General features: G+C 33.2%; 1 protein-coding gene across 7 annotated transcripts in view; it reads left to right on the forward strand.

The window, feature by feature from the left end:
• LOC127723160 (transmembrane and coiled-coil domains protein 1-like) overlaps positions 1-15,736 on the forward strand; it is an 80,627-nt gene that overhangs the window by 19,520 nt on the left and 45,371 nt on the right. The window contains exon 1 of one of the 7 annotated variants that reach the window (XM_052229660.1): positions 1,113-1,369. The exons of 4 other annotated variants lie outside the window; for them this stretch is intronic. The gene's annotated coding sequence lies outside the window, so the exon portion shown is untranslated. Of the gene's footprint in view, positions 1-1,112; positions 1,370-10,492; positions 10,929-12,503; positions 13,516-15,736 lie in introns of those variants that run through there. 2 more of the 7 variants (XM_052229662.1, XM_052229661.1) reach the window with 2 other exon arrangements.

The raw sequence follows: 15,736 nt of genomic DNA on the forward strand, positions 1-15,736 counted from the left end.
TCTTCCTAGTTCAGCAAACAGGAGCACAATTAAAACCTTAAATTAAAAAAAAAATTGATAAATTGTATGGAGTAACAGATAAAATTTTATATGACAAAGCCTTGTAGAATATGGTTTTAGAATTTATATCATCTAATGTCACTTAACTGGGTATTTGAGTGAAATCACAATTTAGAATAATCTCTGGTCCTCTAAGTTGAAAACCAAAAACAATGGAACAGTTCTATTATTGCTGTTCTTCATCTCAACATCACAGTGAGGTATTTCAAAGTTACAGTGAGGTAACTCAAAGTCACAGTGAGGTTTTTCAAAGTCACACTGAGTTATTTCAAAGTCACAGTGAGGTATCTCAAAGTCACAGTGAGGTATTTCGAAGTCTCAATGAGGTATTTCAAAGTCACAGTGAGGTATCTCAAAGTCACAGTGAGGTATCTCAAAGTCACGTCACAGTGAGGTATTTCAAAGTTACAGTGAGGTAACTCAAAGTCACAGTGAGGTATCTCAAAGTCACTGTGGATTTATAATTATTCGTGGAATATCAATTTTTGTGGATTTCGTGGGTACATATGGACCATGAATTTAAATGTTCAACAAAGTATTCATTTTTTGTAGGCATTTTCTCCAAATTTGGTTAAACAACTGAAATCAAATAGACATATCCACAAAATTACAAGTTTTTCTCAATCCACAAGAATTGTTACCCATGAAAAAAAATTAATCCACAGTATATATAAGTTGAACTTTTGTTTGATGTGTTTAAAGTAAATTAAATTGAATTGAAAACCTATCCTTTTGAATTCTTGAGCTAGGAACCAGTTAAAAGAAAGATCTAGGCTACATGATTATTAAGTCCTTTCCTCTTTATATATAGGCTATAACAATAGAATCTATAATGGTACATTATAATTTGTACAAAATCGGATAAATAGAGTTTGTGTTTAATTTAAGTGCATTACCTTTTGAGTAAACCCATTGAAGTATTACATTTTTACCTTCTCTTCGGCTTTGAATATGGACATTTTAAATGTGAAAAGTTGAAAAAATTTTCCCCATGTTTTGTTATGAGAATTAAATTGCTAGATATAACAGCTTGCATAGATCTATTTATAGTAAGTTTTATATAAAGACTTGTAAGTTGTTATAGATTGAATATTCATGTGTTTGGATATAAAGCTGTGATCTTTAGTGTGACATATATATATAAGACACTGTGTTTCCTGTGAAGGATATTAGTATAGTATAAAGTGATGTAAATATTTGTTGTATTCAGTAGTGTCAATGGTTTATTGTCAAATAACACAATTCTCTAGGGATTGATATACGAATTCAGAGACGATTTCATCCTTTCTGTCTAGCTGTGATATTTCAGGTCAGTTTTATGTTTTTTTCTCACTGCGTATATCATTATAAAGAAAAAAATCAAATGAATAATAAATCTGTTTTCAACCATTTTTTCGATGAATGGTAAATAATTAATATCCAGTATAAATGATATCTGTTCTCTCTCATGATCGATCTTAACAGAGACTCAAGGTGACTTGTGATCAATTTTCAGACAATTTGACGGTAATTGAATTTTGTTCATATTTCCTATGTATTAAATCTAACTTATTTATATGATTCTGTCCTTGTAAAATCATGAAATGAAGAGAATTATTTCCATTACAAAAAACCTTGAAAGTAAAGTATGTAATGTTGATATACTAACACATTATATCTAAATTTATATATACTGTAAATTCAGGAATTGTTGCATGCAATTATTATTACGATTTTTCAAGAATGGACAAAAATGCGAGATTAATTATTGCGATATCATGAAAATCTGCATACAGATATATGTAACAAACATCAGAATGCTAGTTCTTATTATTGCGACAGTCACTCGGTCCCATTATTCGCATTAATAAAAACCTCGCAATAATTTCTGAATTTACAGTATATATATATAAAAGCTTTAAAACTGTTGAGGCCTTAATTGTAATGATTACTGTAAATTCAGAAATTATTGCGAGGTTTTTATTAATGCGAATAATGCGACTCGGTGAGTATCGCAATAATAAGAACTCGCATTTTGATAAATAAAACGTTGATCTAAACGTAGATTGTTCTGAAATCGCATTAATTAAACTCGCATTCTTGTCCATTTTTGAAAAATCGCAATAATAAATGCCCGCAATAATTTCTGAATTTACAGTATATTAATACACTGCTTTTAGAATGAACAAAACTAAGTACAATTGTGTCAGATTAGAACCATATATTTTGATGTTCAGTAGATTAATTGATTTTCATGGGCTACCAATTTTCGTGGAATGAAGAAAATTGTATTTTGGTGAATAATTGATTTATTTGGTTTGACCAAGGATTAATGTCTGCATAAAAGTCTATAGTAAATTTTATTTTGTTGGACCTTTAAATTTATGGTTCACTCATTCTTACAACGTCCTTAAAAATTAGTATCAAAAGAAATTGGTAATCCACAGTAATCAGTTTTTTTTAGTTTTTCAAATGAGTCTTTGGGTTGCTGTCTCCCATAACATGTCACAAGAAAACACATTTTGCAACATTTAATTTGATCCTCGACTGGCATTGTCAAATATTAAAATAAAAATAATAAAGTTATTTCTGAAATCTATATTTTTTATCAGAACTGAACGAACACATATTATTGCAACAGACTTTTAATGAGGGACATCAAAATTTACAATAAGATGGTAGGAAGATTGTAAACACATGCATGACAGGTAAAAGAATGGAAAAAAATCTTGGACTAAAGTGGCAAAGCAAATATTTCTGGTTTAAGAAACAAATAAACAATCTATCCGAATTTTCCATTTTCTGAACACAAGAATATCTGTGGTCAGTCGGATCTCCGCTTATAAGTGATTTGTTTTAACTGTGTACACTTGAACGAAAAAAAAAAATGAATGCATTTATGATTTCATTCTGATTCTAAAAATTTCTAGTTGACGCCTGAGCCGCTGACATGTTTGGTAATTAACATCTATGCAAAAATAAATGTACTCAGGTACCAGTTGTGATTGATTCTCTGTACATCTTTCATTACAATTTCCTTGATCAGATGACATACATATTTTTAATTATGACCAGAAAATAATGGTAGGATACTTTTAAGTACGTATCATTATCTTACATCTTATAAGTTACTGTCAGGATTCATGGTTTAGTGATAGTGTATTGTAAAATCTTGTGCCCATTGTTATATAATAAGGAACACTGTCAGTTCTGTCACTTATGTGGTTACACATTGTCATAGTTTTTGATTTTATCCATAGTGAATTGTACAATAACCATTGTCCTTATATGAAGAAAATGATACTGTCGTGACTGTGTTATGATATAAGTTAAAGAAACCAATGGCATGGCCTTTGTAAACATCTAACACGGTGTAATTACAGGTTCTAAACTTGACACAGTGTAATTGGTTCTTAACTTGACACGGCTGTTGTAGTTTACATGACAGTATAATGGTATAAATGATATTGGCATGTCAAGGTCATTCAAAACTTCGAAAATGTCAATTATACTTAATGCTCTTAATATATTTGCTTACTCAGAGGAACAAATGTTTAAAAATGTTATGTCAGATTTTTTTATTTTTTTGGCATTTAGTATCTTTAAGTACGGTGTGAATTAGAGATGCAGAAATAATTTGTAATTTTATATTCAAATCAATGCACAAGGCTAAATTTAAGTAGATTTGAAATAATTTTTATTTGAAGCACATTGTAAAAGCTATTATGTTGAGAATGAAAAATAGTGTATGAATTGTAATATATATATACCTTATTACATTGCACAAGTGTGAAATACCAGTAGGTTTTGTCAGTAGAAATTCAGTACAACTTGACTATAATAATTGATTTCCTTAAGAATTTTTCATATGCTATAAATAAATAAGTGCTTGCTTATCCTTGGTTTTCTTCAACTTAAAGTTTTTGATTGTTTCCTTGGCATCATTTTTCCCCTTTTTTGGTAATATGGTGCATTCTTCATGTTCATTTTTGGTAAGTTGTTGTTGGGTTACTGTCTTATTGGCGTTTACCCCTGATTTATACTTCCATTCATAAATAGACTAAAATATACATGTATGCAGCCTAATAGAAAAAGTATTTTGAACAGTTTACTGGAAAATAACCAATTTTTTTATGAATGATAAAAGCAACGAGATAGTTGGATGTTATTGTTTATTGACTGTTACATAACTGTATGATCATTACAGCCAAACTATTTACAACAGAAATGTACTTGGCGTCTACTAGATTATTGTGTTTTGATCAGCCAATAGAATGAGTTCTATTCTAAGATCTTTGATCAATTGAAAAAGACAATCAATGGTCACTTCTGTTCTAGCTCATGCAGATTAAACAGTTGTTATGAGTTCATTGAACTGCCATTGTTTTTCATTCTGGAATTAAATGGCATCATATCAAGTTATTGCCTGTCATTGTACTGTTGTTATGAAGTCCTTTTTAATACGATGATGTCATGCCAGTGATTTCATTAGTATAATGTATTGTTACAAGGTTCCTCACCTCTATTTACACTCTGTCCTCACATCAACAGGGCTGCTGTCCGTCAGATTATAAAGATTGAATTGTTACATATCTTCCTGTCTTTAAATGGAGGTTGTTCCTGTTTGGTTGAATTAAATAAATATAATATTTTAGAATTGTTATTTTCTGCTTGTCCTCTTAGTTTGTGGCTTATAAAGGTATAAGGTATGGGGTTTCTCATTATTGAAGGCTGTACGGTTGCTTATAATTGCTTACATTCACTTCATTTGAATTTTGGTGGATAGTTGTCTCATTGGCCAGACCTACCACATCTCCATATTTTTATAAGAGCAAATAGTGGACATTACTCAAAGTCAGAATAATGTGTCCAGGTAAGGTCTTCTTTTGGATGTTTCCTTTTGAGCAAATATGACTCAGTCTGTGGTTGTAGTCCAAGGTACAGTACAGTATCTTTATGTTGTTCTCAGTCTGTGGTTGTAGTACAAGGTATAGTACAGCATCTTTATGTCATTCTGTCAGTCTGTGGTTGTAGTACAAGGTATAGCACAGCATCTTTATGTTATTCTGTCAGTCTGTGGTTGTAGTACAAGGTATAGTACAGCATCTTTATGTCATTCTGCCAGTCTGTGGTTGTAGTACAAGGTATAGCACAGCATCTTTATGTTATTCTGTCAGTCTGTGGTTGTAGTAAAAGGTATAGTACAGCATCTTTATGTCATTCTGTCAGTCTCTGGTTGTAGTACAAGGTAAAGTACAGTATCTTTATGTCATTCTGTCAGTCTGTGGTTGTAGTACAAGGTATAGCACAGCATCTTTATGTTATTCTGTCAGTCTCTGGTTGTAGTACAAGGTATAGTACAGCATCTTTATGTCATTCTGCCAGTCTGTGGTTGTAGTACAAGGTAAAGCACAGCATCTTTATGTCATTCTGTCAGTCTGTGGTTGTAGTACAAGGTATAGCACAGCATCTTTATGTCATTCTGTCAGTCTAAGGTTGTAGTACAAGGTATAGTACAGCATCCTTATGTTATTCTGTCAGTCTGTGGTTGTAGTACAAGGTATAGTACAGCATCTTTATGTCATTCTGTCAGTCTCTGGTTGTAGTACAAGGTATGGTACTGCATCTTTATGTCATTCTGTCAGTCTGTGGTTGTAGTACAAGGTATGGTACAGCATCTTTATGTCATTCTGTCAGTCTGTGGTTGTAGTACAAGGTATAGTACAGCATCTTTATGTTATTCTGTCAGTCTGTGGTTGTAGTACAAGGTATAGCACAGCATCTTTATGTTATTCTGTCAGTCTGTGGTTGTAGTACAAGGTATAGCACAGCATCTTTATGTCATTCTGTCAGTCTGTGGTTGTAGTACAAGGTATAGTACAGCATCTTGATGTCATTCTGTCAGTCTAAGGTTGTAGTACAAGGTATGGTACAGCATCTTTATGTCATTCTGTCAGTCTGTGGTTGTAGTACAAGGTACAGTACAGTATCTTCATGTCATTCTGTCAGTCTGTGGTTGTAGTACAAGGTATAGTACAGCATCTTTATGTCATTCTGTCAGTCTGTGGTTGTAGTACAAGGTACAGTACAGTATCTTCATGTCATTCTGTCAGTCTGTGGTTGTAGTACAAGGTATAGTACAGCATCTTTATGTCATTCTGTCAGTCTGTGGTTGTAGTACAAGGTATAGCACAGCATCTTTATGTCATTCTGTCAGTCTGTGGTTGTAGTACAAGGTATAGTACAGCATCTTTATGTCATTCTGTTAGTCTGTGGTTGTAGTACAAGATATAGTACAGCATCTTTATGTCATTCTGTCAGTCTGTGGTTGTAGTACAAGGTATGGTACGACATCTTTATGTTATTCTGTCAGTCTCTGGTTGTAGTACAAGGTATGGTACGACATCTTTATGTTATTCTGTCAGTCTGTGGTTGTAGTACAAGGTATGGTACGACATCTTTATGTTATTCTGTCAGTCTCTGGTTGTAGTACAAGGTATAGTACAGCATTTTTATGTCATTCTGTCAGTCTGTGGTTGTAGTACAAGGTATAGTACAGTATCTTTATGTCATTCTGTCAGTCTGTGGTTGTAGTACAAGGTATAGTACAGCATCTTTATGTCATTCTGTCAGTCTGTGGTTGTAGTACAAGGTATAGTACAGTATCTTTATGTCATTCTGTCAGTCTGTGGTTGTAGTACAAGGTAAAGCACAGCATCTTTATGTCATTCTGTCAGTCTGTGGTTGTAGTACAAGGTAAAGCACAGTATCTTTATGTCATTCTGTCAGTCTGTGGTTGTAGTACAAGGTATAGTACAGTATCTTTATGTTATTCTGTCAGTCTGGTTGTAGTACAAGGTATAGTACAGCATCTTTATGTCATTCTGTCAGTCTGTGGTTGTAGTACAAGGTAAAGCACAGCATCTTTATGTCATTCTGTCAGTCTGTGGTTGTAGTACAAGGTAAAGCACAGCATCTTCATGTCATTCTGTCAGTCTGTGGTTGTAGTACAAGGTATGGTACGACATCTTTATGTTATTCTGTCAGTCTGTGGTTGTAGTACAAGGTATAGTACAGCATCTTTATGTCATTCTGTCAGTCTGGTTGTAGTACAAGGTATAGTACAGTATCTTTATGTCATTCTGTCAGTCTGTGGTTGTAGTACAAGGTATAGTACAGCATCTTTATGTCATTCTGTCAGTCTAAGGTTGTAGTACAAGGTATAGTACAGCATCTTTATGTCATTCTGTCAGTCTGTGGTTGTAGTACAAGGTATAGTACAGCATCTTTATGTCATTCTGTCAGTCTAAGGTTGTAGTACAAGGTATAGTACAGCATCTTTATGTCATTCTGCCAGTCTGTGGTTGTAGTACAAGGTATAGTACAGCATCTTTATGTCATTCTGTCAGTCTGTGGTTGTAGTACAAGGTATAGTACAGCATCTTTATGTCATTCTGTCAGTCTAAGGTTGTAGTACAAGGTATGGTACAGTATCTTTATGTTATTCTGTCAGTCTGTGGTTGTAGTACAAGGTATGGTACAGCATCTTTATGTCATTCTGTCAGTCTGTGGTTGTAGTACAAGGTATAGTACAGTATCTTTATGTCATTCTGTCAGTCTGTGGTTGTAGTACAAGGTATAGTACAGTATCTTTATGTCATTCTGTCAGTCTGTGGTTGTAGTACAAGGTATAGTACAGCATCTTTATGTTATTCTGTCAGTCTGGTTGTAGTACAAGGTATAGTACAGTATCTTTATGTTATTCTGTCAGTCTCTGGTTGTAGTACAAGGTATGGTACTGCATCTTTATGTCATTCTGTCAGTCTCTGGTTGTAGTACAAGGTATGGTACAGCATCTTTATGTTATTCTGTCAGTCTGTGGTTGTAGTACAAGGTATAGTACAGCATCTTTATGTCATTCTGTCAGTCTGTGGTTGCAGTACAAGGTATAGTACAGCATCTTTATGTTATTCTGTCAGTCTGTGGTTGTAGTACAAGATATAGTACAGTATCTTCATGTCATTCTGTCAGTCTGTGGTTGTAGTACAAGGTATAGCACAGCATCTTTATGTTATTCTGTCAGTCTGTGGTTGTAGTACAAGATATAGTACAGTATCTTCATGTCATTCTGTCAGTCTGTGGTTGTAGTACAAGGTATAGTACAGCATCTTTATGTCATTCTGTCAGTCTGTGGTTGCAGTACAAGGTATAGTACAGCATCTTTATGTTATTCTGTCAGTCTGTGGTTGTAGTACAAGGTATAGTACAGTATCTTCATGTTATTCTGTCAGTCTGTGGTTGCAGTACAAGGTATAGTACAGCATCTTTATGTTATTCTGTCAGTCTGTGGTTGTAGTACAAGATATAGTACAGTATCTTCATGTAAATATTCTGTCAGTCTGGGAGAACAGGATTAATTTGTTTTAATTGGCTTTGAACTGGCTTACAGTATTTGCAAGTATTTAAATGGGTACTTGGTGTCTTTTATCTTTTTGTTTGTTGTTTTTTTGTGGTAATCTGATGAGTCAAGCATACATGTAATTCATTGGTTGTCGTTGGTTGCTGTCTGTCATATTGGTTTTTTGTTTATTACTTTTTTATATAAATATGGCTGTTGGATTTTGCATTTGAACTGTCTAGCATTTTGTCATATCTGGGTATTTAATAGCTGACTGTATGGTATGGGTTTTACATTTAAGCTGCGTTGGATAGAAATTGACCTTGTGCAAATGAATATCAATACACATTTGTACATCTGTTGAAGTGATTTCAGGTTTGAAAAAATCTCTATGCACAGCCTGTAACCGTTTAAAAATTGAGTTGATATAAGAACCCTACAAGCTAGACCAATATTCATCTTTTACTTTTTTTACGATTCACGAGTTGATTTTTTTGTCAATCACAATTCACAGAAAATAAATTTCCATGATCACGGATCACGAAAATATAAAAAAAAATAAATCTAGAAAAACGGATCACGATAGCAAAAATGCGCCGATCACGAAGAACGAAAATAAACCCATCAGCGACACTTTTCACAAAAAATCTTACGATTAAAATTGATCGTAAGTTATACTGAAATGTTCATGACTTACGAGTATTTTTACTTGTAAGATTTTTTGTGAAAAGAGCCCCAGGCCCCTAAGATTTTAGGAGTAACTTTATATTATTTATATAAATCAGGTGGTGAATGATTAAAAGTGAGTTGGTACAAAATAAAAATAAATCAGTGCTTTGAATTTTCTCATTTCATCTAGTCAGGAATTTTTGTCATAATAGCCTGTGCCTTGATTTCAATATATTAAATGTCCATACTAGGTTATCTACACATGAGGAAGTAAAAAGGAATTGCTGATTAATTTTCTCATTACATAATAGATAAATAAGTGATAATGAGTCCAGGTGAGAAGGCAATACTCCCAACATCACCACAAAAAAAAACAACACAGATATTATGAAATATTTTAGAATTTAGTTTTGCTGTACTAATAGTCATTAATTTTATGTGTATGTATTATATACACCCATTAGGGTGTTAAGCCCTATTGGTTGTTTTTAATTTATGCCATTATATTTAGGGCTAATGCAAAATGATGAGCTTTCAAAAACTTATGAGTGTGGTCTTTCAGCAATTTGACCTTATTTCATTGTTCAATGCAGGACATCTATTTAGAAACAATGGCATTGATCATTTTGTAAATATAAGTTATATATTGATTCAAACAAAAATTTTGAAATGATGATTTTTTATTGAGTTTAAAGTAAATCACTCAAATATTCAAGTAAACTTCAGTTTCTTAAAAAAAATATAATAAAAATTCATGTTTAAAACAGTAGTACATTATGCCCAAGGATAAAAAACAAACAATACTTACAAAAAACAAGTTTAAAGCCTTCTAGTGCAAAGTACTTCTATAAAGTCTAAATGCTTCCAGTAAAGAATTTATATGTAATAAAGGAAAAAAATCTGATTAATTCTGATCACACAGGCTGTGCTTCAGGCAAAAATAGATACCTCACTTTCCTGTCAGGAAAAAATATTTTATTAATAATTTCTATGTATAATTGTCATGATATATTTATACACATGTATGATTACACAAACTGAATAACCTCAAGGTGTTCATTTACAAAAGTGCACTTCCTTGGTATAAACACACGAATATCAATAGAATATCAATACCGAAGAGAGAAGGACTGGTTAAAGTATAAATCAAGTCATCTGAATCAGTGTAGATTATAACAGCAGTGTGTAAGGCAATGTGTCTAATAGGATAATAATGGTCTTGGGATATTGTATTAATTTTACTCATTTATTTAGTGCAGTTTTAATATTATGTGATAATGATATATACACCTGGTTAAATAATACTATTGATAAATTAAACAAAAGGGAATTTAACAGAAATCATTTGATTTCATTGTGAGAAGTTTATGTAATTTGTTATTAGACATTGGGAAGTAGGATAAATTATTCTCTTTTTACAACTGGATGATGTACATTTTGAATGCAAGTATTAATTAAATTGTCAATAAAGGATTGAACACAACTTTACTAGTCAAGTAGCAGACTGATCAATGAATATAGTGATGGATTTTTTCTCCTCTTTGCTTTTTATGGCAGTAACAATTTACGAGACAGATTTACATTGTCCGAGCGAATTGATTTCCTATCAAAGTTGATCAAATTTAACCTTTTTTGTTTGTGTGGTCGCAAGTGTACAGTAACTAATAGTAATTGCTTTTTGAAAGGATTTATATCAAAACTGGATTTTAAAGTTGAATGCTAAAAGGAGAATTTTCTTACATAATTAACTTGATGGGAATAATGATTGAGTGATCTATTTGACTTTAGATGAGATAGATTATAACTTGTATTGATTCACGCAGTAAGTGTATTAATCTTTATTATTGTTAACATTTAGTTAAAGGAGATAATAACATGTAAAGTTGATATTTAGTTATACATTTTCTATTTGTACAATGTCTATGTGGATCCAGGGGGGGGGGGGGAGTTCCAAGGTTGGAACCTCCCCTTTTTTATGCCCCCACCATAGTGGAGGGTGCATTAAGTTTTACCCTTGTCTGTCCGTCCATTCGTTCGTTCGTCCCGAAATTGGTTTCCGTTTTCAAACTTAAGTTTGCCTCAACCAAATGTTAGGAAACTTAAACACAATGCTTATTTTTACCACAAAACACAGATCAAGTTCGAATTTTGGTGTCGTCACTTTTACCGTTCTAGAGTTATGCCCCTTTACAAATGGAAAATTTGCTGAATTATTCGTTTCTGTTATCTAACTTAAGTTTGCCTCAACCAAATGTTATGACACTTGTACTCAATGCTTATTACCAAAAAATCAGATCAAGTATGAATTTGGGTAGTGTCACTTTTACCGTTCTTGAGTTATGTCCCTTTATAACATTATGTGCAAGTGGGGGCATCATCTGTGTCCCATGGACACATTCCCCATTAATTACCTTTTTTTTTATAATTGTGTGAAAGTTTCATGATGTTCTGGGGGATTGAAACCCCCTTTTAAAAATGATTAGATTTGCACCTGCATTTGGAGTGTGTGTGTTTGTGGATTTATGGGTATGTGCAGTGTATGAGAATGTATGAGTGTATGAGAATAAAACAGTATCCCAGCAACGCAATGAATTAACGAAATAACCTATGTAGATTGAGGTAAATATATGGTGTTCATAATTGTAAGACAGTGGTAGATTCAAGGGGGGCATATAGGGCTTTTTCGACAGTAACAAATATTCCTCTTTATGCTCAGCACAATTCAAACATTACAGATATCAAAATTCAACCCTCCTCCTTTTCCTAGAATTATCAGCCAAAAATGACACCCCTTTTCCTAGAATTATCAACCAAAAATGACACCCTCTTTCCTAGAATTATCAACCAAAAATGACACCCCTTTCCTGGAATTATCAACCAAAAATGACACCCCCTTTCCTTAAGAATTATTAACCAAAAATGACACCCCCTTTCCTTAACAATTATCAACCAAAAATGAATGTGTGTAGTCTTTTCTTGTTGTTTGCTGTTTTTTCTGGTAAAAATATTAAAGCATTTAATTAATTTAACAACTTGGTACTTGTTCTGACATATCATTTTTTTTCTTGAACTGTTGTAGTTATACACAATGAGGTGATTGACCTAAGATTGATTTTCAGTAACAGTTTCTATTATTCTTTGCTTCAATAAGTCAACATTTAAGAACTATTAAAAAATTTTATTGGAAGGACAAAGTTTCATAACATGGTGTGTTAAATCATAACAAAATTGTATTTGACCAAATGAAGTTTTGTTGGAGTGAATTGATTTCCGATAGTTGTCAATACACAGGCAGTCAATTGATACAACATCTAAGTACTTTAACCTATAAACCTGAAGTGGCACTCTGACTGAGTGAGGGACGTTATCTGTTTCATAAGAGTGCTATCTTACTGAGGGACAATATTTGTTTCATAAGAGTGCTGTCTGACTGAGGGACAATATCTGTTTCATTAGAGTGACTGAGGACAATATATGTTCTATAAGAGTGCTGTCTGACTGAGGGACGTTATCTGTTTCATAAGAGTGCAGACAGACTAAGGGACGATATATGTTTCATATGAGTGCAGTCTGACTGAGGGACGATATCTGTTTCATTAGAGTGCAGTCTGTCTGAGGGACGATATATGTTTCATAAGAGTGCAGTCTGACTGAGGGACGATATCTGTTTCATTAGAGTGCAGTCTGTCTGAGGGACGATATATGTTTCATAAGAGTGCAGTCTGACTGAGGGAGGATATCTGTTTCATTAGAGTGCAGTCTGACAGAGGGACGTTATCTGTTTCATAAGAGTGCAGTCTGTCTGAGGGACGTTATCTGTTTCATAAGAGTGCAGTCTGACTGAGGGATGATATCTGTTTCATAAGAGTGCAGTCTGTCTGAGGGACGATATATGTTTCATAAGAGTGCAGTCTGACTGAGGGACGTTATCTGTTTCATAAGAGTGCAGTCCGTCTGAGGGACCATATCTGTTTCATAAGAATGCAGTCTGACTGAGGGATGATATCTGTTTCATAAGAGTGCAGTCTGTCTGAGGGACGATATCTGTTTTAAAAGAGTGCAGTCTGTCTGAGGGACGATATATGTTTCATAAGAGTGCAGTGTGACTGAGGGACATTATCTGTTTCATAAGAGTGCAGTCCGTCTGAGGGACGATATCTGTTTCATAAGAATGCAGTCTGACTGAGGGATGATATCTGTTTCATAAGAGTGCAGTCTGTCTGAGGGACGTTATCTGTTGCATAAAAGTGCAGTCCGTCTGAGGGACGATATCTGTTTCATAAGAATGCAGTCTGTCTGAGGGACGATATCTGTTTCATAAGAGTGCAGTCTGTCTGAGGGACGATATCTGTTTCATTAGAGTGCAGTCTGTCTGAGGGACAATATCTGTTTCATAAACTAATTCTGAAGTGAGTTTTATTTTCATACATAATTTTATCTTTGGAAAATCATCTTTAATTTATTGACTCTGTTATTTGCAAGGAATTCACATGTTATATTGATTTAAGATATATTTGCACTAAAGAAGGAATTTAGTACAAATCATTACATGTTATATTGAATTTAGATATATTTTCACTAAAGTAGATTTCATGAATAATGAATAATTAAAAGTGAGTCAGTACAAAATAAAAATAAATCCCGATTTTTCTCATTTCATCATGTTCATCGTATCAGGAATTTTTGTCATATTATAGCCTATGCCTTGGTTTTAATATATTAAATGTCCATAGATTTTGTCATAAAAGCCTGTGCCTTTGATTTCATGATAAATTTTTGATTTCATGATAAATGTCCAAGAATTTTGTCTTACTTAATAAGCCTTTGCTTTGATTTAGGAAACCATGATCAATATCCCAGGATTTTGTCATTATAGCCTTTGCTTTGATTTAGGAAACCATGTAAAATGTCCCAGGATTTTGTCATAATAGCCTTTGCTTTGATTTGGGAAACCATGATAAATGTCCAAGGATTTTGTCATAATAGCCTTAATGCTTTGATTTAGGAAACCATGATAAATGTCCCAGGATTTTGTCATTATAGCCTTTGCCTAGATTTAGGAAACTATGATAAACGTCCAAGGATTTTGTCATAATAGCCTTTGCCTAGATTTAGGAAACTATGATAAATGTCCAAGGATTTTGTCATAATAGCCTCTGCTTTGATTTAGGAAACCATGATAAAAGTCCAAGGATTCTTTTCATAATAGCCTCTGCTTTGTTTTCATGATAAATGTCCAAGGATTTTGTCATAGTAATCTTTGCTTTGATCTAGGAAACATTATAAATGTCCCAGGATTTTGTCATAATTGACTTTGCTTTGTTTTAGGAAACCATGATAAACGTCCAAGGATTTTTTTCATAATAGCCTTTGCTTTGTTTTCATGATAAACGTCCAATGATTTTGTCATAATAGACTATGCTTTGATTTAGGAAACCATGATAAATGTCCAAGGATTTTGTTATAATAGACTTTGCTTTGATTTAGGAAACCATGATAAACGTCCAAGGATTTTGTCATAATAGACTATGCTTTGATTTAGGAAACCATGATAAATGTCCAATGATTTTGTCATAATAGACTTTGCTTTGATTTAGGAAACCATGATAAATGTCCAAGGATTTTGTCATAATAGCCTTTGCTTTGATTTAGGAAACCATGATAAATGTCCAAGGATTTTGTCATAATAGACTTATTCAATTTATGAATGTTGACATGATCAATACACTAGATCAAAGGAAATGAAGATTACAATGAAGTATAACAGAATTATAACATATATCTCCCAGTGCTCTAATTTATCTTTATTAACAATATACCTGTGAATTATTGTAAAATAAGAGAAATGTTTTACACCAAAACTCAATGTGTTGGTAACAGGTGTCTTAGGTTTGCGTCATAGGGTTAAAGGTCGACTTTAACAGGGTATTGATTAAATGTATTGTAAAAGGACAACTACTGTTTAATTCCACAGAAAATTAAGTCTTAAATATTCTCTAGTAGTATTAAAAATGTGTTGGTGTGTTTGACGTTAGACTTATTTTCAATAAAACTGTGAGTTGGTCTTTAGGAATTAGATATATACTACCGACTGAAAAAGACATTGTATAACTTGGCGTTGTCTAAGGTATGTGTAATAGACAATTGTCTGGCAGAGTGCTTATACATGTTGATAAAAGGAGATGTGAGGTTATAGGTCAATGAGACAAAAAACCAATGACAAAAAAAAAAACAAAGAACATCTTGACTGTATTTGAATGTGCTGTGTTTCAGAAGAGTAAATGTAAGTAGATAGATATAAGAAGATGTGGTATGAGTGCCAATGAGACAACTCTCTATGCAAGTCACAATTTGTAAAAGTAAACCATTATAGGTCAAAGTACGGCCTTCAACACAGAGCATTGGCTCACACCAAACAGCAAGCTATAAAGATTACAATCCAGAATGGTGTAAAGCCACACATCTAATGTCATTCATAATACAGGTTAGAAGGCCAAACCGTGGTCTATACTAACTTACTTGAACTTCTGGATCATTTGGACTTGTGTGGATTATACATACATGTGACAGAATTGTCTAGTCACAACTGGAGATTTGAACATTTCCAGCTAGAGTGTGGGCAAAACCCAT

Source organism: Mytilus californianus, unplaced genomic scaffold (genome assembly GCF_021869535.1).
Source record: "Mytilus californianus isolate M0D057914Y unplaced genomic scaffold, xbMytCali1.0.p SCAF_13, whole genome shotgun sequence".
In the NCBI taxonomy this organism is placed as follows: domain Eukaryota; kingdom Metazoa; phylum Mollusca; class Bivalvia; order Mytilida; family Mytilidae; genus Mytilus; species Mytilus californianus.